The 26,247-nt window shown below is 40.7% G+C and overlaps 1 protein-coding gene across 1 annotated transcript in view; it reads right to left on the bottom strand.

The window, feature by feature from the left end:
- STXBP6 (syntaxin binding protein 6 (amisyn)) overlaps positions 1 to 24,376 on the bottom strand; it is a 248,733-nt gene extending 224,357 nt beyond the window's left edge. Inside the window, exon 1 of the mRNA XM_012647300.1 lies at positions 24,365 to 24,376. The gene's annotated coding sequence lies outside the window, so the exon portion shown is untranslated. The remainder of the gene's footprint in view (positions 1 to 24,364) is intronic.
- Between the last annotated feature and the right edge of the window lie 1,871 nt (positions 24,377 to 26,247).

Below are 26,247 nucleotides of genomic sequence, written 5' to 3'. Positions count from 1 at the left end.
TCATCTCTTGGATGCCTCAAACTCATCTCAAATTCAATTTGTCCAAAATGCAATTCATGATCTTCCTGCCCCCCGCCCGTCTCCTACTCAAAGCCGGCCTTCCCTGGGATTTTTATTGCAAGGAAACTGGGCGCTGAGGGGAGACAACTTGTTACTCTGGCATTAGCAGTTTTAAATAAGGAGTCATAAAAAGCAATCCTAACCTGAATATTGGTACTACAAATCTCCAAAAAGCATTTTAAAATCTTCAACAAAGACACTGGAAACTTTTAACAGAATTTCAAGGATGCAAATAACTACCTCACTTATAAACAAGTGGGGACCATTAAGAATAAATGGTTAAAAAATTATTGTATAATGAATGGGTATAGAGTTCCAGTTTGGGATGATGAAAAATTTCAGGAGATGGATAGTGGTGATGGTGCACAACAATGTGAATGTAATTAATGACACTGAACTGTACACTTAAAAATGGTTAAAATGGTAAATTTTATGTTCTGTATATTTCACCAACATAAAAAAACTTATCAAAATGATATACGTGTTTAAAAAAAGATATGCTCTTCTAAAGTCTTTAATTATTAACTATGGTTTGAACTTGGTGACATTACATTCTATTAGGTGTAATGTAAAATAGGGGTGCATCATACTACAAATGTATCATGATTCCACAGAAAGTTTCTTTTCTGTGGAACTCTTTGGAATAGGATCAACATGACTGAGGCATTGTTTAAAAAGAAAAGAAAAATCTTTTAGGAAGTCAACTGTAAGACTACATTGAAATTCTTTTGTTACTTCCAATATTCTAGAAAAATATTTAGTATCTTAATTCATCTAAATTTGCAGTTTCCATTTTCTATCTCTTCCCATTTTTAGGATACATAGAAATAAAGTTACATCATAACAAATACAAAGGGAGAAAGATTGTCAAGGGATGTCCAAAAGTGCTTTTGCTCAGTTGTTTGTTAGCATAGCCATAGTTTTCTAGCAAATGTATTATCTGATTTGTTCCTGACAACAACCCAGGATGTAACCGACCAACACTTATGTGCACATACAGTAGTAACGTTCATTGGGTGTCGGGCAGATGGGAGGGGGAGAGGGGATGGGTACACACACACCTAATGGTTGCGGTGCGCACCGTCTGGGGGATGGACACATTTGAAGCTCTGACTCAGGTGGGGCAAAGGCAATATATGTAACCTAAACATTTGTACCCCCGTAATATGCTGAAATAAAAACAAAAGTTAAAGAAAAAAACCCAGGATGCTACTAGTGCAAATATTACCATATTTTGGCAAATATAAGAAATCGCTGATTGTAAGATGGACCAATATTGTATGCCTCATCATACTGGGGGAAAAAACCATGACAAATTTAACCATGACACACACAATATCTGTAAAAGATATCTTGTTTTCAGATATGTTAAAATGTAAAATAAACAAAAATGTATGTCTTAGAATCTGTGAAAACTTTATCAGAGGCGTCACTTCACAGATAAGAAACCAGAGCTCAGAGGCTTACACAAAGTTAAAGTTAATACATTCAAGAATGGACTTGGCCCCACGGGATCAGTTTCCTAATCTGTTCTCCCCCCACTCCTGTTTCAGAGTCTGAATGATCTCTAGAGTTCCTTCTGGGGCCCCAAAAGCTTTTCTGACACAAAGTCCGTAAAGGAAAATTATAAATGAATCAACCTAGTAAATACTTTTAAATTGACATGGATTCTAAGAATAATTTAGAACGTGACTATTCTCCAACTCCGAGACAGCCTAGGAATACTGCTAGCTTAAATAGCAACACATGCCAGGTGTGTAAGAAAATGACTGTATCATTAATTTCACTGCTAACTCAGTAGGGAGCAAGCTGGCACAAAAACTTAGAGTTGACAATTAATTTTAAATGTGATTCACAAGATGATTTTCACTTAGGAAGTATTATTACTGAGCATTTAGTCAACCTAAGACTTTCTTCGGTAATAAACTGTCCATTTAATGATTTTGTCTGTTTCAAAAAAAAAGGCCCATTTGGAAAGGTGCCACATTGTGACTAATTACTGCACAAACTAACGCAAAGCACATGTGTAAGCCTAATAGTTCTAATCAACCTGTGCAGGAGGCCTTTTGATTTCAACACCCAACATCCATTAAAAAGAAAATGTGTTGCAAAAGCCAAAAAATTTTGGAGTGTGGCATCTGAATAAGTCAGATAGGCTTAATTCATGACAAGCCTTTTTTTATTTAAATCTAATTGTTTCACATTTTGTATTCCCCACAACACCTACAGCAGTGTTTTAAACAAAGAAACTGGAAAACAAATGCACATGATGAGATATATATTAAGGAAAATGACGTTCCCTCTGTTTCGTAAACGTTCCTTCTTCCTAGCTCTGTGCTGGCTCTTGGTCGTGCCTGCCCTAACTCTGCCTTTTTGTCAAAGGCACATCAAATTGAATACTGGAAGTCCTCAAGGAGCTGACAGTCAAATCCATGGGGAAACATAAATGATAGGCAAGTGGCAGATTACCTTTAAGTATTCTTAGTGACTGAGCAACATATTAAATATTTCAACATCATGCCCAAGCAGCACTGGATGTGAAATTAGGAGAGCTGGTGCAGCCAGTTGCTAGATGTGACCTTGGGCAAGTCACTTTTCTGAACCCGTTTCCTTACTTATCCCTCAGGGCTACCACAAAAGAAATTAAGGCAGAAGAAAAATCTGCAAACCTGAAAGCACTACACAATGTAAAGTATCATTAGTGACACCAGAAAAAGGTCCTGTTGCCCAGAATATTGCAATGATTTCCTTTTGAGGTCCCTTAAGATGAATTTCTAGGACTCCTAAAATGAAAAACTAATCATCCCATTCCCAGGCTTAAAGATTCCTTATTGCCAAAGGATAAACACTCAACTGTTTAGCTTGGTTGATAAGGTCCTGCAAAAACTGCCTTCTCTACAGCCTCTTCCCTGGCTTTATTTTTCAAAGATTACAGCAAATACACAGCTGTTCTCTGATGACATTTTCTTCTACATTTCTTTGCCTTTACATTTTTCGTGGGGTTTCTGGCTGTGATTATCCTGCCAAACCCAGGACTCCATAGATTGCTATTATTGTATCTTCCACATTATCAAGGGGCTTTGAGCATCTGCATGACAATGAGGGTCAATGCCTTATTCCCTTTTTAATTTTTATTTTTTATTTCAGAGTTTTATGGGGGTACACACACTTTGGTTACATAATTTGCTTTTGTACAGTTTGAGTCAGTTATAAGAGTGCCCTTCACCCAGTTAGTGTGCACTGTACCTGTTAGGTGTGAATTTACCCATCCCCTCCTCCCCTGTTCTTATCAGTAGTCCCCATACCTTGTACAAAGCCCAACCTACAGTAGCTCAATAAATATTCTTTGAGTGACAGGCAAGAGAGATCCTTATTTGCATACCACAAAAACATGGTGCCAAGAAGAGAATCTCAAAGGAAGATTGTCAACTGAAAAAAGGCTCAGAGGCCCTAATAAAAATACTACAGGTACACATCTCTTATCCAAATCCCCTAAGGTCAGACGTGTTTGGGAATTCAGAATTTTTGACATTTTAGAAAGGTAACATGGTACATATACCTTATGCTCCCAGTAGGATCTAGGTCAGCACCCATACTCAAACACAGGAAGACTGCTGCAGCAAAACTTACAAATAATCCCACGCAATAAGACAAATGAAGAATATAAATAGACTCACATTCGTTCAAGTCAGATCTTGCCACCAAATGAGTAAGAAGAGTTTCCAGAGCCTTTTAGAATTTGGAATTAGAAAGAGGATAGTGGATCCATACCACCTTATTTGTGGTATGGATCACATCCCCTTTCTCGTTTGCCCAGAAATTCACTATGGCAGGACTGATCCATAGTTAGGCAACAAATAAAAGTGGTCACACGCCCAACCAGCAGCAGACAGGTTATAAAGTACTCGGAGAAGAAGGGGTTCAGAGGTACATAAAAATGGCTGTCATCATTAGACCATTCCAAAAAAATGTTTTTTTAAAGAATTGCTGGATCTAGCACTAAAGGACCGTGTGAGAAAAGCAGTGATACAGAGAGCAGGAAATGAATGAATGAATGAATGAATGAATGACTTCATGCCTGCATGCATACATAAATATTGCTAGGAACTACAATAACCCCTATCGCTGATTTCTAAATGGCTCTCTAGTTGCAGGGACAGAAATGTCCACATATAAACAATAGCATTCATACGCCAAAATCAAGCTGTCCCAAACCAACCTAACTTGCTTCCATATCAAAATAGAACCAGTAATGCATAAATACAAATGCAGCTCATTTTATTGTTGTGCTGTGCTTTACTGTACTTTGCAGATGTTACGTTTTTTACAAATTGGAGGTTTGTGGCATCTCCGTGTCAAGCAAATCTATCAGCACTATTTTTCCAACATCACGTGCTTACTTTGTGTCTTTGAGTCACATTTCAGTAATTCTTGCAATATTTCAAACTTTTTCATTATTATTATATCTGTTATGTTCATCTGTGATCATTGATCTTCCATGTTACTATTGAAATTGTTTTGGGGGCATCCATATAAGATGGCAAACTTAATAAATGTGTGTGTTCTGACTACTCCACCAACCAGCTATTTGTTCTCCCACCTCTTTCCCTTTCCTTAGGCCTCTCTATTCCTTGAAATACAACAATATTGAAATTAGGCCACGTAACAACCCTACAATGGCCTCTAACTGTTCAAGTGAAAGGAAGAGTCCCACATCTCTCACTTTCAATTAAAAGCTAGAAATGATTAAGCTTAGTGAGGAAGGCATGCCAAAAGCAAGATAGGCTGAAAGCTGGGCCTCTTGCACCAAACAGCAAAAAAAAAAAAAAAAAAAAAAAAAGTTCTTGAAGTAAATTTAAAGTACACTCTGGTGAACACATGAATGACAGGAAAGCAAAATAGCCTTATTGACGATATAAGGGGAGTCTGAATGGCCTGGATACAAGATCAAAACAGCCACAGCATCCCCTTAAGCCAAAAGCTAATCCACAGCAATTCCCTAACTCTCGTTAACTCTATGAACACTGAGAGGGATGAGGAAGGTGCAGAAGAAAAGGGTACAGCTAGTAGAGGTTAGTTCTCAAGGTTTAAGGAAAGAAGCTATGTCCGTAACACAAGAGTGCAAGGCGAAGCAGCAAGTGCTGATGTAGAAGCTGTAGCAAGTTATCCAGAAGATATAGGTAAGATAATTGATGAAGGTTGCCACACTAAACAACAGATTTTCAATGCAGACAAAAGAGTCTTACACTGGGAGAAGATGCCTTCTAGGACTTTCATAGCTAATGAGGAAAAGGCAATGCCTGGCTTCAAACTTTCAAAAGACAGACTGATTCTCTTGTTAGGCTCTAATGTAGCTGGTGACTTTAAGTTGAAGTCAATGCTCATTTACCATTCCAAAAATCCTAGGGCCCTTAAGCATTATGCTAAATCTACTCTGCCTGTGCTCCATAAATGGAACAACAAAGCCTGGATGACAGCACATCTGTTTACAGCATGGCTTATTGATTATTTTAAGCCCACTGTTGAGACCTACTGCTCAGAAAATAAGATTCCTTTCAAAATATTACTGCTCATTGACAATCCACCTGGTCACCCAAGAGCTTTGAGGGAGATGTACAAAGAGATTAATGTTAGTTTCATGTCTGCCACCGCAACATCCATTCTGTAGCCCCAGGGATCAATGAGAAATTTTGACTTTCAAGTCTTCTTATTTAAGAAAAAAAAAAAAAAACTGTTAGTCTGCCAGAGATAGATCTGGGCAAAGTCAATTGAAAACCTCCTGGAAAGGTCACCATTCTAGATGCCATTAAGAACATTTGTGATTCATGGGAGGAGGTCAAAATATCAACATTAACAGGAGTTTGGAAGAAGTTGATTCCAACCCTTTGAAAGGTTCAAGACTTTAGCAGAGGAAGTTACTGCAGATGTGGTAGAAATCACAGGAGAACTAGAATTAGTAGTGGAGATGTGACTGAATTGCTGCAATCACATGATCAAACTTGAACGGATAAAGAGTTGCTTCTTATGGATGAATAAAGCAGTTTTGTTAGATGGCATCTACCCCTGATGAAGATGCTGTGAATGTCACTGAAGTAACAACAGAGGATTTACAATATTACATAAACTGAGTTGATAAAGCAGTGGTAGAATTTGAAAGAACTGATTCCAGTTTTGAAAGAAGTTCTACTGTAGGTAAAATGCTATCAAACAGCAGAGAAATCTTTCATGAAAGGAAGTCAATTGATGCAGCAAATTTCATTGTTGTCTTATTTTAAGAAATTGCCACAACCACCCCAACTTTCAGCAACCACTACCCTGATCAGTCAACTGCCATCAACATCAAAGCAAGACCTCTGTACCAGAAAATAGATGAGGACTCACTAAAGGCTCAGATCACCATTAGCATTTTTAAGCAAGAAAAGTATTTTTTAATTCAAGTGTGTACATTGTTTTTAAGATATACACTTAATAGACTATAGTATAATACAAACGTAACCTTTATATGCATCAGGAAACAAAAATTCGTGACTCATTTCATTGCAACATTCACTTTCTTGCAGTGGTCGGGAACTGAACCCACGATATGTACAAGGTGTGCTTGTATATAAATATATTCTTTTAAACAACCAGAAAGACTCCCATATAATGCCTCATATGAAAAATTTCTTTTAGACCCAAGTGCTGGCAAGAATATAAAGCTTTCCCTGAGAAACTGGTGGGTGCTTTGCTTTCTATTAATAAAAAGACAGACTACATAATTAAGATGACGAAAGAGAATGCATAATTCCATTTCCAATGAATCCTAACATCTGGACTCCCATTTTGTGGTTACCTATGAATCTAAGAGTATTCCAGGGAGCAGGAGAATTCTGCCTCAGAACATTTATAACAGGCACTACTTGATTCTATCACACACCAGAGGCCAATAATAACAGGATTAGCTACCATCTACCCTACTGAGCCCTCGTTGCATGCAAGGCAGGGAGCTGAGCACTTGCAAAGTCTCAGTTAATCCTCACATTAGTAATAGAACCTATCTCCTAAAGTTACTATCCCATTTTACATACAAGGAACTGGATGTTTCAGTAAAGATCCCAGATCATTGCCACGTGATTAGTATTCAACTCGTGCTAGTTTCGAGCCTGGGGCCTCATGAAGCATATGTAACTCACACATCTCTTCACGTTGGGAGCTGTGAGAACTATTTTTCAAGTTGCATATAACTCACACACAGAAAACAATAAAAAATACCAACTTTTTCATTAAATTAGAAAGGATCATTTTGTTTTCGAAGTTTTCATTCTATTTTCTTATTAAAACGCTGTGGTCCCAAGGAAAACATTTTTTTCTAGTGGGACAATGTGTTAAAGGAGGAAAGCCAAATGATTGTGATGTCATCTCTCGCCAATTACTTGGTTTCTACCCTGAAAGAAATGGCACAGCTCAGGCTTATTCTCCAGAACACACATTTCTATTCCCTACTGTCCATCTTTTTCAGAATGCATGTAGCAGAAACAACTCTCTCATTCACACCGAAAACCTTTCCCATGTATCGCAGCTAAAAATGTGTTCTCTCCTCCACTCCCTTCTCAGAAGCTATCCTTGAGTGTGCCCCACCTACCCATCCATCCATCCCCTTCTGGGCACCTAAATTATAACAGGTGCCATGTTGAGGATACAAAATGTACAAGTCACAGCCGCAGCTCTCAAATTTCAGTCCAGATGTAAGCAAATAATCAGACTTGAGCGTGATAAGTTATATATGGCACGGAATTAAAACAGATCAACTCTGCCTTGGGTAGAAGTTCAATGGTCAAAAAAGGCTTCCGAGAGGTAGTGATCCTTGACTGGGTCTGAAGAATGACAGCAAAGATGGAAGATGGATGAGGAGGTCAGTGCTACCAGGACACTTCAAGCCCTTCAGAGTAGTATTAAATGATCATGGAGAGTAAGTTGGGAAAGAGAGGTGGAGCAGTCCAACAGGCTGGAGGAGCAGAGATGAACAGCCCTAGTTGCCCAAAGTCCAGTCTTCCATGCCTGTCTGACCACGGCACCAGGACAGCACTCTGCCCTATAAGAAAGGAAAAATGGCAGGTCTGCGGGCAGCCTAATGGGAAAAGGAAGCCAAGGTGCTCATCAACTCACCAGGAGAGCCTGGCCACTTCCTTCCCAGCTCTCCTCTAAGCACCCTTATCCCACTACAAGCCCTGTGGATTCTAACAACTAGTCTCTTGCCTTTTTTAAAGGCCAATATCTGCCAATTATTCATGACTCTAAGACCTTAAGCTGAGGATAAAACAGTATTGCTTCAAGGGTTCTTCATTCTGAGGGGCAGTATAGTAAACAAAATGCTTGCTGTGCTGGGCAAGGAAACAGGAGAATTGATTTTAAACAGCTTTTAAAGGGAAATAGCTAGATCATAGATCGCCGGTTACACATAGCTTCAATATCCACTTAAACACCAGGGCACAATAAAGGCTGACAGCACTGATGAGTTCTTATCCACTGCTCCTGGGCCTTTAAGGCTGTAATCCTCATGCTTTCTGAAATTTTTGTGGCCTGTCTTCATCTGATTCATGGATTCCCACCTCCTCTTTAAAAGAAAGAACAAAATCCTGTTGTTACATAACATGTTCTTTATTTTTAATTAAGGTGGATTTAAATTAACTGTTAAGAGAATTTCCCAACACCCTATATGATAATTAATGAGACACGTTCTGATTTCCTGCACAAATTCAGAGTGAAACAAATCACAAGTTGAAGGATTCACCCCTCATAAAGACCAAGATGATAGAGAAGTGACAATAGGTTTCAACACATATCCCATTTCCTACAAGTGGAAATTTGGCCACACCAGTGTACTATAAAGTATCAGTATACTTCAAAATTATTTATTCACACACACCAATTATATTGCCAAATTCAATAATTATTTATAGTGCTATAAATCTTTATATTAATGTTAGAACATGACAAAGCCATTGCTTAGTTCTCCCCTTGTACTGAACCAATTAAAGCTTTGGTTAATATAATAGAAAGCAAGGAAACCATTTCTAAGAGTGAATGACTTTAAACTGAAAGTTAGATTTTAAAATGAAGAGGCTTAGAAATATTTTAAAATTCTAGAATATCGCAATAAGCCAAGAAATCAAGAGGTTGGAATTAAGAGCCCTGAGTTTACTATTGATTCATGGTAGAACTGTACAGACTCAGTTTCCTAACCTGTGAAACAGAAGTATGTAGAAAGAAGAGAATGTGAGAAGAAAAGACAAAATGGTTAATTAGATATTTAAGGCCTTTTCCTGCTTAAAAACAATGGATTTTATGATATACACAGAATAGATCCTTTCTAGAAATAAATAAGTTCCCTATTTCAAAGATAAAAGTTAAAAAAAAAATAGACAATAAATCTGCTTCAATCATCTCAGCACAAGAGTAAACCTCTATTTTTATGAAAATGCCAGTTTATGACATAAAAATGACTGAGTAGTACAAAACATTTTTGAAAGATGCCTATATGTATCTTCCAAGGAATTTTTTTTGCTCAGTTTTATATATCCCAATGTACAGGACAAACAAGGATAATCTGGCATGTACTATTATTTCCCATTATTTCTAGCTATTTTTAAAGAGGATCATGCTTATCGATAGCATGCTTAGGACAACACATCAGTACAGTAGAGTAGAAATACCACAAGGTGACTCTAGGACCTAAGAAAGAGCCTAAGAAACGCCCTGCTTCCAACTAAAGGAAGAAATGGACAAGAGTATCACTGAGTTTCAAAAGAGAGTGAAAAGTGGAAAATAAAGAATAAATACAGTGGTAAAGACAGAAAGAAATACAGACAGAAAGAATGTTTGAAGCGACAGATGGAAAAAATAAAGAGTCTTGAATTGCAAAACCTACTAAGACAATAGACGCAAATAAGAGGAAAACAGACCAAGAACAGGCAAATCATTTCAGACAAAGTCCCGAACGTGGTGCGGGCATTCTCCTCTGCAGGAATAAAGCATGATGGGAGTGCTCCAAATGGCAGTCACCACACTGGAATTATCCTCTCTCTGGTCTTCAGGAAGGTTGGTGGTGGGTCATCTCGCATTGCTCTACCCTGAGGATTGGGACTAAGAAATCACTTGTCCTCAGCCCACTCTGAACTCTAGGATCTGACATCTGAAAACAATCTCAATAAAAAAGAAACTAGATCTAACCTATCTTTCACTCATCTCTCCCCACGTCTTCAGAATCATATCAACCAAAAACTCACCCACTAACTCGTCATTTTACAGAAGGATTGGGTGAGAAAAGAAACAGAGGCATTTAGCTAAGCACAAGCACTCACCCAAGAGCAATGCCTCATCTACTAAGTCAACTGTCATCGTGGGGCTGTGCCCTCGGGGAGGCAGTGCCCACCAGTGGTGGGGAGGAGTACAGGGGAAAGCAAGCACAGATGGACAGAATCCTTCAATTAACCTAAAACCCCTCACATTTCAGTTGTTAAATATAACCCTCACAGCCACCCCAGAAGGCTGGTGTTACTAGGCTTATCCCACAGATGGAGAAACTGACGATCAGAAGGGTTAAATATAGCATAAATGGAAAAATACAGATTTCTAAGTGCTGAGAGGTTCAAAATGATTTGGAAATGCTTCCTGAATATTCAAGGCACAGCCCTATATAGTTAAATGCCTTTGGGGCTCTACTCCAACTGTGGACCTTTTCTCTTGCCCTAGTCACACTAATTGGTACACTAACTGCTGCTTCCCACCAAGCACGCGTGCCATCTATCTCAAGAAACTCCTCCTACTCAGATACATTAAACTAAAGTTAACCAAGTCCTACCATAAGGTACACTATGATGATTCAAACTTAAATTAGAGAAAGATCCTGCTATCAAATAGCCTATGGTCTACTCGAGGAGATATGACTATCCATGCAATGGCACCACCATCATCCAATCATGCCAGCTAGAGCCAGCTGTCTCTGGTGCCTCCATCTTTCTCACTGTGCACTTCCCAAATCATCATCACATCCAGTCATATCACCTCTATTTCTCTACATCTCCACTGAGTTCTCTCCATCTTCACCACCCTGGTCAGGTTACCAACATTTTGCTCTACACTACCGTCTAAACTAGCCCATTCATATCTTCTCTTGGACCCCTATAATTCATTCAACCATTCCCTTTACTGCAACCAAAGTGTATCTTGTACATCTGATCACTTCAAATTCATGTTAGGAACCCTCATGGCTCCAGGAAAAAGACTGTCTCATACCTATTATCCTCCACTCCCAGCCACAGGGGCCTTTTACTGTCCCTCCCTCATGCCAATGTCCCTCCCACCACAGGGCCTTTGCACATTCTGCCACCTCTGTAATGTCATCTCCTCCCTTTTTAACTCCTACTCATCCATCAGATCTCAGCTCACCATTACTCCCTTAGGAAAGCTGCCCCAATTTCCCTGACTAGGCCATATCCTCTCAAACACGTACCCCATGGAGCACTTATAACTGTTGTCACGTAACACTTTATGCAATTACTTTTGTATACAGCCACTTCTAAAAAATTCTATAAAAGTGGAAACCTTGTCTGGTTTTGCTCACCATGGAAACTGGTTACACACAGTATGTACTTTTGCTGAATGAATGAAAAGACAGAGATAAGTTCAATACAAAACAAAAGTGAAAAAGGTGCCTGAGAAAGATGCAAATACAGAACCCTGCAGGATTTTAAAGAGGAATTTCCTGGGGTCTCTTCACCTCAACACAGCACCATAACGTTGTGTCCCTGGGAGGAAAGGGAGTGGGATTATGATATCTTTGTCTGTCCTTTCTCCTCACCCAAGCTGGGACGAGAAATAGAGACAAAGGAAGATGTGGGGCTCTGCATAGGAGCTTGGCCCTGCAAGTTTGCTTTTGCCAGAGGCAGAAGAAAGAGGTACTGGTAATACCCACGAACCCACCAAAACATTTGTTCCAGGTAAAATTGCTCCCTAACACCCGTGGACAAGTACCGTATCTTTCTGCGGAAGCCCTTCCAGGATAGAGGTCCATCACCCTTAGGAGAAGCTGAAAATCTTTCCCCCTTCTTTAAATGTCAATGGAGTCTCTGTCCTCCAAAAATGTGTTTCTTCTCAAAATCCTCTACAATTAATTTTCCTATCCCTCGCCTAAGCTGAGCATATTTAAAATGCAGGAGTTGCTCATATCAATATACTTCCTATTAATAAGTGTCTGATCTTCTTTCTTTTGATATCCAGTTTTTCGGGAATAGCCCCAGGTTCTGGCCATACTCTCTAGTCACTCACTGCCTCGGTACAGCATGGCATGGTAGGAGTCATACTGATGAGCTGGGTGGCCCTGGGACCAAGGGACGACTTCTCTGAGCCTTGGTTTCCGATTGTGCAAAATGAAGCTAATAATAGCAACAAGTCTCTTAAGAGAGTTGAAAGAAATCAAAAAATGTCCTCAGCACCAGTACCCAGCACACTACATAGTACAACCATTAACTATTAATATTAGTGTAATTAATATCACATGGAGAAAGCCTCAGGTATTCCTTGAAATGAGATCCTTATTCACAAACCAAAGGCTTATAAATAAAACTTCTATGAAAAATTCTCAGAAAAAAAAAAACAAAAAACTTTAGACAGTTGTACCTGTAAGGTAACGCGGCTGTCTATGGGAGATAGTGTTTACTGCACCTCTGCCGGATACAACAGTGGAACCTGACCTACATCCTATTTACACGTCCAGGAACTAGTCATTAGTTACACCCACTCAAAAAATAAGGATGTGGGAGGTCCTCTACTCCTCCTATCACAATGTATACTTTGTGTTTACTCAGCACGCTGTGAAATTCAAAATACAAAGCACTATTTATAAGTTTCTTCCTTTTGGCAGGAGGTGAATCATAAGTCCAAATGTCAACCAGCCAAGTCCAAACCCGACGTGTACAACCTACACACGTGTGTAGGATACTATAATCTGGTAGGAAAAGGGGTTTAGATGGTGGCCACATCAAGTGTTCACAGCCCCTGGGGGGTAACTGCTCCTTGGTAACACTGGCTCATCACACCTGCTGGGGAATCCTCTACAGAAATTAAACGTGGGATGAAAATGAATCTCTTACCAGAGGAGAATTTCATTAAAATGTTCTCATATTCTTTTTCTCAGACTCTTCATTTTATCCAGGGAATATAGTATGAAAATGAATGAAATAAAATTCTAATCTGTGTAGGAAGTTTGGCTATCTACTTACCCACAACCCAGTACTCTGTCGTGAAAACCAAGGAGGTGCAGCATTAAAGGTGTCAAAGAAATCACCAAATGAAGAAACTACTCAACTGTAAAGTCTCAAGAGAAGTCTAGAGGCTTCTTCACTACTACTTTAAACCAGAAAAACAGGTTGTAGTTCTGCTTTCTATGTCCTCAGCTTTTAGACAATATTCCCAGTCTCAGTGGAAGAGGCCAGTTTGGTGGGGCCCATGATCCAGGATGCGTGAGAACCAGCCTCTGGGATGGCCAACTGCATGTTTGTGTTTCTCAGGGGCAGCTGAATGCCCCAGGCTCAGCTGCCTAGGGCACTCTTTTCATTTCAGGAATAATTTCCGAAAGTCTTTACTGCACACCAAAGACTTTAACCCGCTTTGTCTCAGGGAAAACCAATGGGTGATTTTTCTTTTAAGATCAGGAATGAATGAACAATAAAGAACTCAGCAATATTCTGCCTCTACTGGTCAGATTTTATACAACTGTCCATCCAGAAAAAGACTATTTTTTACACAGAATATAATTTCCAACAGTGACATTATTCATCAACATGTCTTAAATTATTTCCTGGGTCGTTATTTGCCAGTTAGGAAGAAAAAGGAGCAGATACGGCAAGGCCTATGGGTCAAACTCTGAGCCCTGGCAGGACACTGAAAACCCCTGAAGAGCTCCTGTGAACAACAGGACCCCAGAAATTGTGTTTAGGAAGAATGTGCGTCCCGAAGCCCGACACAGGCCACTGAGGACTCCTGTCCCCACACAGCCCCATCCCGTAGAGACCAGAGGCCGAGTCGAGTTCCTGGGGCTCTGTAACAGGACAGACCTTCATCAGCATGTGTTTTTCCGGCTGTAACAGAGTTTGGTAATTCATTCAACACTTGTCAGAGCAGAGGCAGAGTAGGGAAAAGGAAAAGGTGAGACAGTGAAGTTTGACTCCTAAACTGTGTTCTCTTTCTCTCTCTACACCCTGACTTTTCATCTATAAAATGAGAATACTCAAAATAGTAAATACCTCATAAATTATTGTCCAGTTTAAAAGAGATCACCAAATTGGTGCCTTCTTCTTCCCTAACATCTCTAGTCTCCCCCAAGAAGGGAAGTTGCATCCCTTTACAGACAAGTCTTATAAATAATGCTTTTTTTTTGAAGTCACCATGAAGCATGTTCCTTATTCACAGGACTGGGATCTGAGAGGTCTTTTGCTATTTTCCAAGTCACATACATGCTCAAAGGTCATTTTGAAAGCAACTAAAAATATTCAAAAAGATATATACTGAAAGTAATTACAAAACGTTTTCAGCAATACTTTTGTAGTTGGTTTACTAGAGTGACTTCTACAAAAGGCAAACTCATCTGCAGGTTACATGTTTTAAGCTTTCAAGTGGCTTCATAACTTTATAGTTGCCCTGGGCCACATACCCTTAGCTTCCTTGCTAAAGGGTTGGATGCCTGTACATATCATTCACTGTCCTCCTCTTCCTTCCCCAGAAACACTTGAGGATATAATCAGCTATCAGTGACAGGTAAACCCCATGACTATAGATTTCAACACTTTTCACAAATGTTCCATGGAACTCTTTCTGTGTTTTTAAAAATACAAAACACATACACACACACACACACACACACACACACACACACACAAAACCACACAATTGAAAAATAAGCAAGAGACTTTTCACAAAAGATATTCAAATTAGGGTAGGCATGGTGGCTCACACCTGTAATCCCAGTACTTTGGGAGGCCAAGGCAGGAAGATTGCTTGAGCCCAGGAGTTCAAGACCAGCCTGGGCAACATAGGGAGACCTCGTCTCCACAAAAAATAAAAAAAAGTAGTCAGGGGTGGTAGTACACACCTGTAGTCCCAGTTACTCAGGAGGTCAAGGCAGGAGGATCACTTGAGGCCCAGGAGTTCAAGGCTACAGTGAGCTATGATGATGCCACTGCACTCCAGCTGGTGCAATAGAGCAAGACCCTAGCTCTTAAAAAAAAAAAAAAATTGCCAATACACACATGCAAACATGCTAACTTCAAATGGCAAAAAGAGAAATGTAAGTTAAAACCATAATGATAGACCCCTACACAAGCATCGAAATGGCTAAAATTAAAATGACTTTTCAGATGAAGTGCTGGCAAGAATATGAGCAACAGAACTCTTACTCACATCTGATATCTGATAGGCATATAAAGGGCCACACTGGAGAAGTGTTCAGCTGTACCTACTAAAGCTGGACTTATTCACATCTTAGGACTCAGCAGCTGTATATACACACACACACAATCAGAAATACAACCCTATATTCACCAAAAGACACACATGAATGTTCACAGCAGCAATATTCACAACAGCCAAAAACTGGAAACAATTCAAACATCTACCATCAGCAATTGTGGTATGTTTATATAAAGGAATACTATCCAACAATGAAAAGGAATAAACTACTGCTGCATACAAAGTATGGATGAACCTCACGAACAAAATCAAGGGAAAGAAGCCAGACATATGAACCCAAATAGAAGCAGAAAGTAGAATGGTGGTAACCAGGGGCTGAGGATAGAGGAATAGGGGAGTTGTTGGTCAAAAGATACAAAGTTTCAGTTAAACAGGAAGGAGTAAGTTTAGGAGATCTATTGTACAAAGTGGTGATTCTAGTTAATAACAATGTATCATATACTTAAAATTGCCAAGGGTGTAGATTTTAAGTGTTCTCACCACAAATGAACGCTAAGTATGTGAGGTAATGAATATGTTAATTAGATTGATTACTAATTCCACAGTGTATACATGTATCAAGACATCATGTACATGATAATATATACATTTGTCAATTAAAAATAAACAAAATTTTTAAAAAACAAAAAGCCAGGTATAAATTCAAATGAAAGGATGAGTGCATGTATACAAAGCTCAAAATTAGGCCGGAGTGATCTATGTGTGAGAAGTCAGTGCAGTGGCTGCCACGGAGGAGGAAGCGGCTAGAAGGGGCACGGGGGATGCCAGTGTTGCTTTCTTGCTTGATCGCTGTGAAGATTAAACAGATGTGACCCTTAAAAGGAAATTCACTGAACTGGACCCACATAATTTATACTTGTTTCTATGCTTGTTATACTTCAATAACTTTTTTTTTTTTTTTTCAAAAAAGCAAACCCCTCTAGATGTCTCTTCCTGTGCAAAGTCAAACAGGGAGCACCACTGAAACTGTCCACTGGCATAAATGTATTTAAGCAGTCAGGCCTAGCATAAAGAGCAAGAAACATCACGTCACGCTCCCACCTTCAGGCCTGCTCCCGACTCTGTCCCTTGTGAGCCTGTGATTCTGAGGGAGTTGGACTCTATTGGCCACAGGTCTATTAAAAAAAAACACAAAAAACTGGGTAATTAAGTACAAGAATCAGATGAGACACCATGAGAGTACAGGAGAGTACTTTGTAACCATAAACAGGTATCCCAACATTCATTCTCAGGACATCATCACATACCACAGCAGATGAGTTGAAGGGCAGGGAGAACTTGAGGAGACTTAGGAAGAGGGTGAGGAGCATTGGGGGGTTACTTTAAGAGTTTTGGGGGTCAGCAGCATAGGTTCTTTATGAGATTTCATTTCAACTCAAATAGGAAGTTATCATACTTTTCATTCTCACAGCTGTATCACCAGAGCTGCTCTATAATAAGCTTTATATCAAGAGTAGAGAGCTTCTCAGCTCATGTGGAAATGAGGCACATTTTTCATTCTGGAGGCATCAAGTTTCCTTTACTCTCAGTTTCTCTCTCATTCTGTCTTCAGCTGCTTTCTGACTGACTTCATTCATGCAATTTGAAGTTTCTTGGTGTATATCTCTCTGGACGTCTCATGTCTCTCTTGGTCCCGGGTTAGGAATTAGGCCTTATCCAGGCAAGAAGGTGCTTGGAATACCAGGCTTGGCCCCACACAGATTCGGCTCCTCTATGGCCTTGGTCCAAGGACTAGCCTTCTTCATTTCCTGGAAGCCTCTTAGAAACACTGACTCTCAGGCCCCGCCCAAGACCTAGTGATTCAGAATCTCGAACTTGTCAGAATGCCCAGGTGATCACATGTACAGAAGGTCTGAGAGGCAGTGACCTAGGTCATATGGCTGCAACCTGACAAGCTCAGAGGCCTAGGACAAGAGGTCCCAGCCTTGCCCAGGTAATGGAGTTCATCCTAAGCAGCCCCTGTGTGAATGGCCTCACCCCAAGCCTGAGCCCACACGAATGAGCCACAGTCCTATACCTCTTACTTTCCAAACTCTAGTCATTTTTCTGGAACTTGAGAGTGGGCAGAAAGGAGGTAGGGGACAAGGGAGGTGGACAAAAGGGAAGATGGAAAGGAGTGTCTGGTCTTATTTCCCTGCAACTCTCAGGAAAAGGGCAGGAGGCTGATACTCGAGAGCTGAAGCAGGGAGAAAAGGGGAGTCTACTGCTGCTGCTACACACCACTGCGGGACCTTGGAGAAGCTACTCTGCCTTTCTCTACCTCAGTCTTTTCAACTGTAAAATAGGGACACGTGACAAGACCTACTCTCCGAGCTTGTTGTGGGGATGAAAGGAATCAATATTTGTAAAGTGCTTAGAACTGTGTACTATGTTAGCACACAACAATCACTAGGTAAATGTTAAATAAAAATTTATTATTTTTATGTCACGGAGTTGGTTTCTTTTTGACAAAAAAAAAAAAAAAAAAAATAAGACTAGATAGTGAAGGGGAATCCCATTAGAAAAGCAGCTGTCCAGCTCAACGTATTTTTATTGATTCTTCACCGTATGCCAGACATGCTAATTTATATCCTCAGGAAGGAGTTCACAGTCTAGTGGGGTTTGAGAGAAAAGGCTATTCCTAAAAAAGGTATCTGAGTTCAGGATTCCCTGTTCCATTTAAAAATCAACTAGTAGACAGACCAGTGGGTATGTGGTTGGCAATGTCAGAAAAGGATGTGGAAGTCTCACTTCCCAGCAGGTAAAATTGGGAGAAATGTCCACTTTATTAGCTTTGAGCTCTTTATATAGGTATCAACTTCCTATCTCCAAGCTAGAGTTGTTAATTATTGTTATAGTTGTATAAGGATTTAATTTTCAAAGGACTTGCTTCAGGAACACCCAGCTTCATACTCCCAGCTTCTTCTCAGCCACAGGACAGCTTCCTTATTGCTATTTAATGACAGGGTAGATTAATTCTTCAAGAATAATATTCACTTCTCAACCACTAGGTACTACTGGCTTTTAGCTTAGACTATACAAGGTAACACATTCCCAGGCAGTCTAAAAACAAAGGACAGCTCCCTTATATATACCCTGTCTGACCAAGCTTCCTTACCAGACTGGGGTTATGGGTGACTGGATCGTAGCACACATATTCACCTGCCAACGGAATCAGATAATTCTCACTTCCAAACAACACCTCCACCTCCACCTTCTGGAAGGACAGTAAGTCCTAGTAAAGCCTAGTGTATTAGGCTTCAACCCAAATATCTTATCTTTGATGATCTGATGTTGGTGCAACATGCCTGGCATTGTAACAAAGTGAACAAGCTCATTTTCTTCGAAGTCATCAGGCATTAAAGACTCAAACCTGCCAATCCATGAAAAAGTCAAACGAAGAGGAGGAACAGGGTCAAACAGGGTAGGAGAGCAATGAAAGTCAAGATATGAAGGCTGGAAACTAGTTTGATTTATTGCACTTTGTGGCTTTGTTAGTTTAAGTCTTAAAAACTATTTGTGTATATTGTTTCCCAGAAGAAAGTTAACAGGATCTGTCAACTTAATTGAAATGTAAACACAATCTCTTATTTCCTCCCACTTCAAATGATAAAGGGGACAGAAACAGAACAAAAGTTAACAATCACCAACTCACCTTCCTAACCTGTGAGGACACAATGCCCGGAGCCAGCACTGTAGAGTAACGTGTATACTTTACAGAGGTGCCCACAAGCCCACCCCACCAGGAAGGCGGGCCAGTGGGGTGCGAATTTATCCCATACAGAGACAGAGGAAGCTGTGAGTCATGAGAGCAAACGGCACAGGCTCCAGGTGGGAGAATAGCAGCCAATGTCAGGTTTTAGTTCCCACTTCTTCCTCTCCAAGTGCTCCCCATTAACCTAATTCAATTTAACTTTCCCAGAGTTAATAGATTCATGGGAGGTAAGCTAATGAAAGGCCCAGATTTTCTGAAGTCAACAATAAAGCAAATATTTTCAACCTCATCCCTGGAAACTTTAACTCATGCTGCTAATGAAGCTCAAAGGTTTGCATTTTCGCTCCCTTTATTTCCTCTGGCTTTCCTATGAGCTAAATGTAAGTGAGAATAGAAAGCAGCTAGGCCAGGATGGGCAGATCCCCCCACACCAAGGAACTGTAGCACCAACTGAGATGGTGCTACAACTGGGATGACTTTATGGTCAAAAAGAAACCAACTCCATGACAGCAGAGTAAAGTCCAAACATGTGGACTAAAAATGATCTGGACTCAGCTGACACTAACACAGAGACCTGAACAAAGCTACAATAATTTGAAAACTAATAAACAAATTAATTTTGCCCTGAGAACTAGGATTCATACCGTGTCTCCTACACCCTGTCCTCATACTAACCCCGCCCACAAATCAAAAACCTCTTGGCCTTGGCTTTCATCCATGTTTTGTTCCTTAATCCTCACCATGGAATTCTTGGTCCCTATGGGCAGAAGGCAAATAACATGTAGCACTCCAGGCACATCATGCTAGGCACCTTTCTACGTGTTCGGTCTTACTCTGATCTTATAGGTAAGAAACTGTGGCTCAGATGTTAATTACCTTGTCCAAGGTCCCACAGCACAGCAACAGTGGAGCCATATTTCACACTCAGCTCTGACCCACTCCAAAGCCATCTTTTCTATTCAAAGTGTGATCCACGGAACAGCAGCATCCACATTGGGGGAGCTTGTTAGAACTGCAGAATATCAGAACCCATCCCAGGCCCAATGACTCAAAATCAGCAATCTGATAAAATCGGCAAGTGCTTCCTGAAAACACATTTGAGAAATGCAGCTATACCACACTGCTAAAGAGAGAAGAGTGTCTCTATCCAGGGCTCAAATGCCCCAGCCCCAGTGGGTTAAACCTCATTTAGTATCATGACTCTTGCACTTAAATATGTTGATGTTCATGCAATGCCAAGTACCCCACGAACCCTGTTTGGATACAGTCAGATTTTTTAAAAACAGGCAGGGAACATTCTTGACAGAGTTCCCCAAATGAATTAGAAGATGACACTGAAATGTCTACCACAGTCAAATCTTAGGGGAGAAGCAAAACACAAGCTGCATAGTGAGCATGCCCTCTGGTGGATCACACAAGGGAGCCTAATTATGGAATTCGTCTCCAGAAGGAAATCCAGAAACACACTCAAATTTAAAGATAAGGCATTTGCCATGAAAACTATCCCACTGACTCAGGAGCAACTTGAAACAAAACCCTTTTAACTCAGAGAAAGGACTTTTGGATGAGACAGTAGCAGGATAATCCTAGAAGACGCAAAGACAAACAACGAGAAACGAATAATCCAGATATTTTTTCCCAGTAGCAGAAAATTTGACCTGAAACTGACACCCCATCCCTGGACTTTTCTCCTCACTTTTTTCCACTCTCCTTTGGCCCCAGCCACCTTCTTCTTCTTTTTTTTTTTAAGTTGAGATACAATCCATACACCATAAATTCACCCTTTTAAGATGTACAATTCAGTAGTCTTTAGTGTAGTCACAAAGTTGTGTGACCATCACCGTATTTAATTCCTCAACATTTTCATCTCCCCAAAAAGAAACCCCACACCCATCAACAGACACTCCCCATTTCTCCTTCTCCCCAGCCCCTAGAAACCACTAATGTAATTCTGTCACTATGGATTTCCCTATTCTTGACATTTCATAATGGAATCATACACTATGTGGCCTTTTGTGGCTGGCTTCTTTCACAAGGCATGTTTTCAAGGTCTATCAATATTGTAACATGAATCAAAACTTCATTCCTTTTTATAGTTGAATGGTTTTCCATTGTATGGATATACATTTTGTTTATCCATTCTTCAGTTGATGAACATTTGCGCTGTTTCCACTTTTGGGCTATTAAGAATAAGGCTGTTACGAATATTCGTATACAAGTGTATGCATGAATGTGTTTCCAGTTCTCTTGGGTATATTCCCAGGAGTGGAACTGGCCATTAGGAAGCCAATATTTAACATTTTGAGGAACTGCCAAACTGTTTTCCAAAGTGGCTGCTCCATTTTACATTCCCGTCAGCAACCTAATGTGCAAGGGTTCCAATTTCTCCATATCCTCCCCTTGTTATTATGTCTTTTTGGTTCTAGCCATCCTGGTGGGTGTGAAGTGGTATCTCACAGCAGTTTTGATTTGCATTTCCCTAATGATTAATGGCCCAGGAATACTTAAATTCTGGAGTTCCGTCCCATGCACGCCCCCTTGCTTTCATCCTGAGTGCTGTGCCTCCACTCTTGCTTGTCCTCAGCATGCTCTCCTGTCATCACTAGAACTCCTCTGCCACTTCAGTGAATTTACAGAAGAAAGAACTTAATAGGTTATTCGACCACCACCACAGATTCACTAAGTCTCACACGGTGCTAGGCACAATCCTTTTTCTTGTATGTGCTGAAAATTATTTATATACAGGTGCAAATACAAGTCTTCACACTCCTGCTTCACTATCCCCCAACCTAAAATGCCCTTTCTCTCTAGAAAAGTGCTACCCACCATTTACATTAGCACAATCCAGCTCCTTCATGGAGACTTTCTTTGCCACCACAGCTTAAAATGTTCCTCCCTACTCTGAAATAAAAAACAAGTAATCACCTATAGAGTACATTCATCAATTAATATCTATATTTAATGTATGACCCTATATATCAGAGATTACACTAAGTGAAACCACCCTACCTGTAGATGGTGTTAAACAACATATTAGAATTGTTGGAATGTAGTAATTTAGTGATGGAGTCCTGAAGGATACTTACATAACATTGAAAATGTTCAGCGTTCTGGGAAACGTTGACTTAAATAAACATAACCAAGTTATTATTGTTAATATTGTTAACTATAGTACTTCTCAGAGTCTTTGATATAATGATGCCCATGTTGAGAATCTCTATAAGAGGAAAAAATAATAGACAGTGTTTCCCAAATTGATACGTCCTTTCTAAGAGCACCCCTATTACCATCCACACCAACAACATTCTTCCAACATACTCCGGGAACTGCTGAGCTAATTCGATTGCTGCTCAAGTCTATTGGCTGGACAGCATGGAATAGAAACCATATTTTCTACTGGGGAAGTAACTAAATTTGCTTTGTTTTAGGATGCCACCAATTGGTCGACATTCTATTAACATGCCAGGTTACAGAAAAAGAACAAGAGAAACTGTACGTTAAATGTGTTCATAGTTTTTAAAGACCTATCTAGATTCTGAAATTGGAAAAAGTACATCTTAGAACTGAGCTAGTGCAGTTTAACCAGAGTTTTACTTTAAAAGCACCCTCTAGGAACACTGAGACTAGTGTTCCAGGAATGGGCCTTGACTCTCTGTGACCCAGTAACAACAGCCCTGATGACCAAAGAGAAATAAAGTATCACAATGACTACCTCACAACAGATTTATTAAAGGGAGCAAAGACATCATGTACTGAGAAAAGTGAACAACAGTGATAAGAGGCTTCCCTCACACTGGAAAAAAATCCCAGCAGCAAAAAGTAGGGGTAACACCCAAAATATAAACATCAAGTTATGGGAAGGAATTTTAAAATAGAAATGTTCCCTACTTATATTAAGTGGGAGAAACCATTTAAATCAGCTAACGAATCTTAAGAATTACAACCTGAAGGCTATTCCTTCACCGAGTGCTGATTACTGTCAGGAAGACAGGTTTGGGCCTTGCAGTTTTATCTATTAGAACACTAAGTGGTACACTTGAGTTTTTGAATAGGTTTCTGATTTACTGATAGGTTTCTCTAGTGCTAATCATTTTAAAACTAAAACAAAGCACAAATGGAGGGCTTAGATAAAGCATGATGGTCAGCTGGGATCCCTTTTGGCACAACACAAAAACTAGTCAAAGTGCTGACTGACCTCCTCGAAAACCTAGTCCATTTGGGTGCTACATTACATAAACTTTATTTCTTCCTTAGGATGTTATCGCAAAAACCCTCCTGACTCAAGCGGGCTCCCAAAGCCTCTCTGTTGCAAAGCAGTTAAAATTCAAGGCCACAATCTAGGTCATCGTAAGTCATGGCAAGCTCTCAGCACAGAACCATGGCTGGGGAGACAAGAAGAAGAGCTGAAGATTGGGTTGAGTCAAAACAGTGCTTGATTATAAACTAAATTACACAGGACACCACACTGATACTGCACAGCTGCCCCTGAAAGCTGGCCTTCCATCCCCTTCGAAAGTGAGAGAGGGTCTCAGCCACTGCCAATACCACCTTCCTCCAAAAGGTCTTTGCCGGGTCTAACTACCAAGGGATATCTGAAGTGGAGTGTACTTCATGCCACCCACCGCCCACCCAGGCCTGGGGCAGCTGTCCATTCAGAGAAAACACCACTGAAAATTCTTTCCAAACTTGCTCCTAAATGATTTAATCTGTCCTCCAACTACAAGATTCAAGTGGTCAGAATTGTATGTAACCTTCTTTTCTCAAATGCCTGAGATCCCCAAAGGAAAGAAATAAGGTAGTTATTGGATTTATCAATATAAGGGTCGCCAATCTCTGACTACCCAAGAGTGATCTAGAAACCAGAGACTAAGTATTTTACAGTGTGAAAAGAAGGGGGGAATCCTACCTTTTTGTAAAATTCATTCATCTGAAGAGCAATCAGAATTATTAATATTAAAACTGGACAATTGTAAGTGGCACAGGTATTGGAATATAAAATGCTTAAGGCAACTAACTTCCCAAAGTGCCCCAAAGAATATCTGTCTTTATATATGAGGTAGTAAAACAACGACATTTCAGAACAAAGCTCATCTCTCTTACTCTCACCTGTAAGTGAGTGATTCCACAGGCAGGGTCTACAGCAGCATTAGCATTACCTAGAACAAGTTAGAAATGCAAATTCTTAGACCTCCACCCTAGACCTAGAGACTCAGACTCTGGCAGTGTAGCCCAACAATCTGTGGTTTAACAAGCCCTCAAGGTCTTTTGATGCCCATGTGTGAGAACCACTACCCTAGGATTAGGGAAGATACAGCACCTGGAGTGGCTCAGCGGCCTGCTAAAGCCTTATTAACCCAGTGACGAACTCACCTGTTCTTGCCTCCAACTGGCATTGGCTTTTATTTTAATCTCATAGACTGATGTCACAGATGCGGGTTGAGTCCTTACTTCAAGGTCACTATTAGAAGTCAAGGGTTCCCAGGGTCTGCTGATGACTTCATCAACCTTGGATCTCAAACCAAGGCCTTGCTGATGTGCCAATTCTGGGGGCCAGGACCATGAATGTTGATAAATCAACCCTGGTCATCTCCTGATCTATATCATGCTGCTTCCCTCAGATAAATATGAGGACTGGAGCTCTGACACTTAAAAGACAGGTGGATTTTTAAGATAGAGTGGGCAAAAAAGGTAAATAGCTACTTCCAAAGACTCAAGCAACTAAAACACTTGATGAGGAGTGGGTAGAGAGAAGACTTAAATGTCTTGTTATAATTTTAGATTAATTCAAACTACCTCAGTAAAGCGCACAGAGATAATACCTAAGACCTGAATGGTGCTTTAAAGTTTCTTAGCACTTTTCATTTCCATTATTTCATCCAAGTCTCACAACAAACCTCTAATGGAGGGAGATAAGGCCACCATTATTCCCATTTGACAGAAGAGAAAACTGAAGTTCAGAGTGGCTAATATTTTGACCATCAGCACTGTCATCAGCTATAAAGCTGAAACTTGACCTCAGGTCTGACTCTAGAACTGTGTAGTGTATCCACACCATGTGATTCCCACGTCTGGAAATCTGCCCCAAAGCAGACTACCCCCAAGGAAAAAACAGAGAAAAACATGCAGCACAAATGGTGAGCCCCTAAATCCTGACACTTTAGTATGAGAGTGTCCCTTTAAGAACTTAACACACAAACTCAACAGCCAAGGTGTTCAGCCAAAAAAGAAAAAAAGAGAGGCATATTTCTAGCCTGCATAATCATTTCTGGACCGATTCCCACTAGCAGCCTCCGAGGCGAACAGCGGCTCACTGCCTCGGCTGAAGTTCCTCCACCCCCAGGGTTATGACAGCACAGCTCTGACTAGTGTGCAGGCAAAACCCCAAAACTCAAAACAAGAAGTGAAAAAAGTGGAGCCAGGGGAAACCGTCGTCATCCTCCACACCCTTGCAATCTGCACAATGCCAGTTCCAGGGTCCTGGGGTCGCCCAGATCGCGATCTTAGAAGCCAGTGGAATGAGGTGGATGTTCCTGTGGACCCACCGGCCCTATTCTTTCCCAGCCAGTCCCTGAGGAAGCACAATAGAAAGGGGAGGAGGTTCCTTTTAAAGTCCTGGGGCCAGAACCAAAGGCAGATACACCCCAGGCGCCCTCTCCTAAAAACAATGTCATTCCGACTGTCCACCTCCAGGTACCGTCCTCTGAGAAGATGAATGGGATGGGGTAGTAGGGGGTTGTAAACCTTAGGAAGGGCTAGAGGAAAAATCGGGCCATCCACCTAGTCCAGCCACGTTGCCCCGCCGTGCGTGTGAGGCACGATTCCGGCGAGCACTGCAGGCGTGAATTCGGAGCCTGGCGCCCTTGACCACGTCTGAGGTCTGGAGAAGGGGCATTGCCCGGTGCTAAGAGCCCAGGGGGCAGGAAGCCGTGCCCGCCAGAAAAGCGCGCCACAGTTTTGGCAGCAATGATTTTCCTAGAAGACGCCAAGGT

This window comes from Propithecus coquereli, unplaced genomic scaffold (assembly GCF_000956105.1).
Source record: "Propithecus coquereli isolate 6110/MARCELLA unplaced genomic scaffold, Pcoq_1.0 Scaffold261, whole genome shotgun sequence".
In the NCBI taxonomy this organism is placed as follows: Eukaryota; Metazoa; Chordata; class Mammalia; order Primates; family Indriidae; genus Propithecus; species Propithecus coquereli.
The sequence above is the reverse complement of the archived record's forward strand: the minus strand, read 5'-3'. Positions and strand labels throughout refer to the sequence as shown.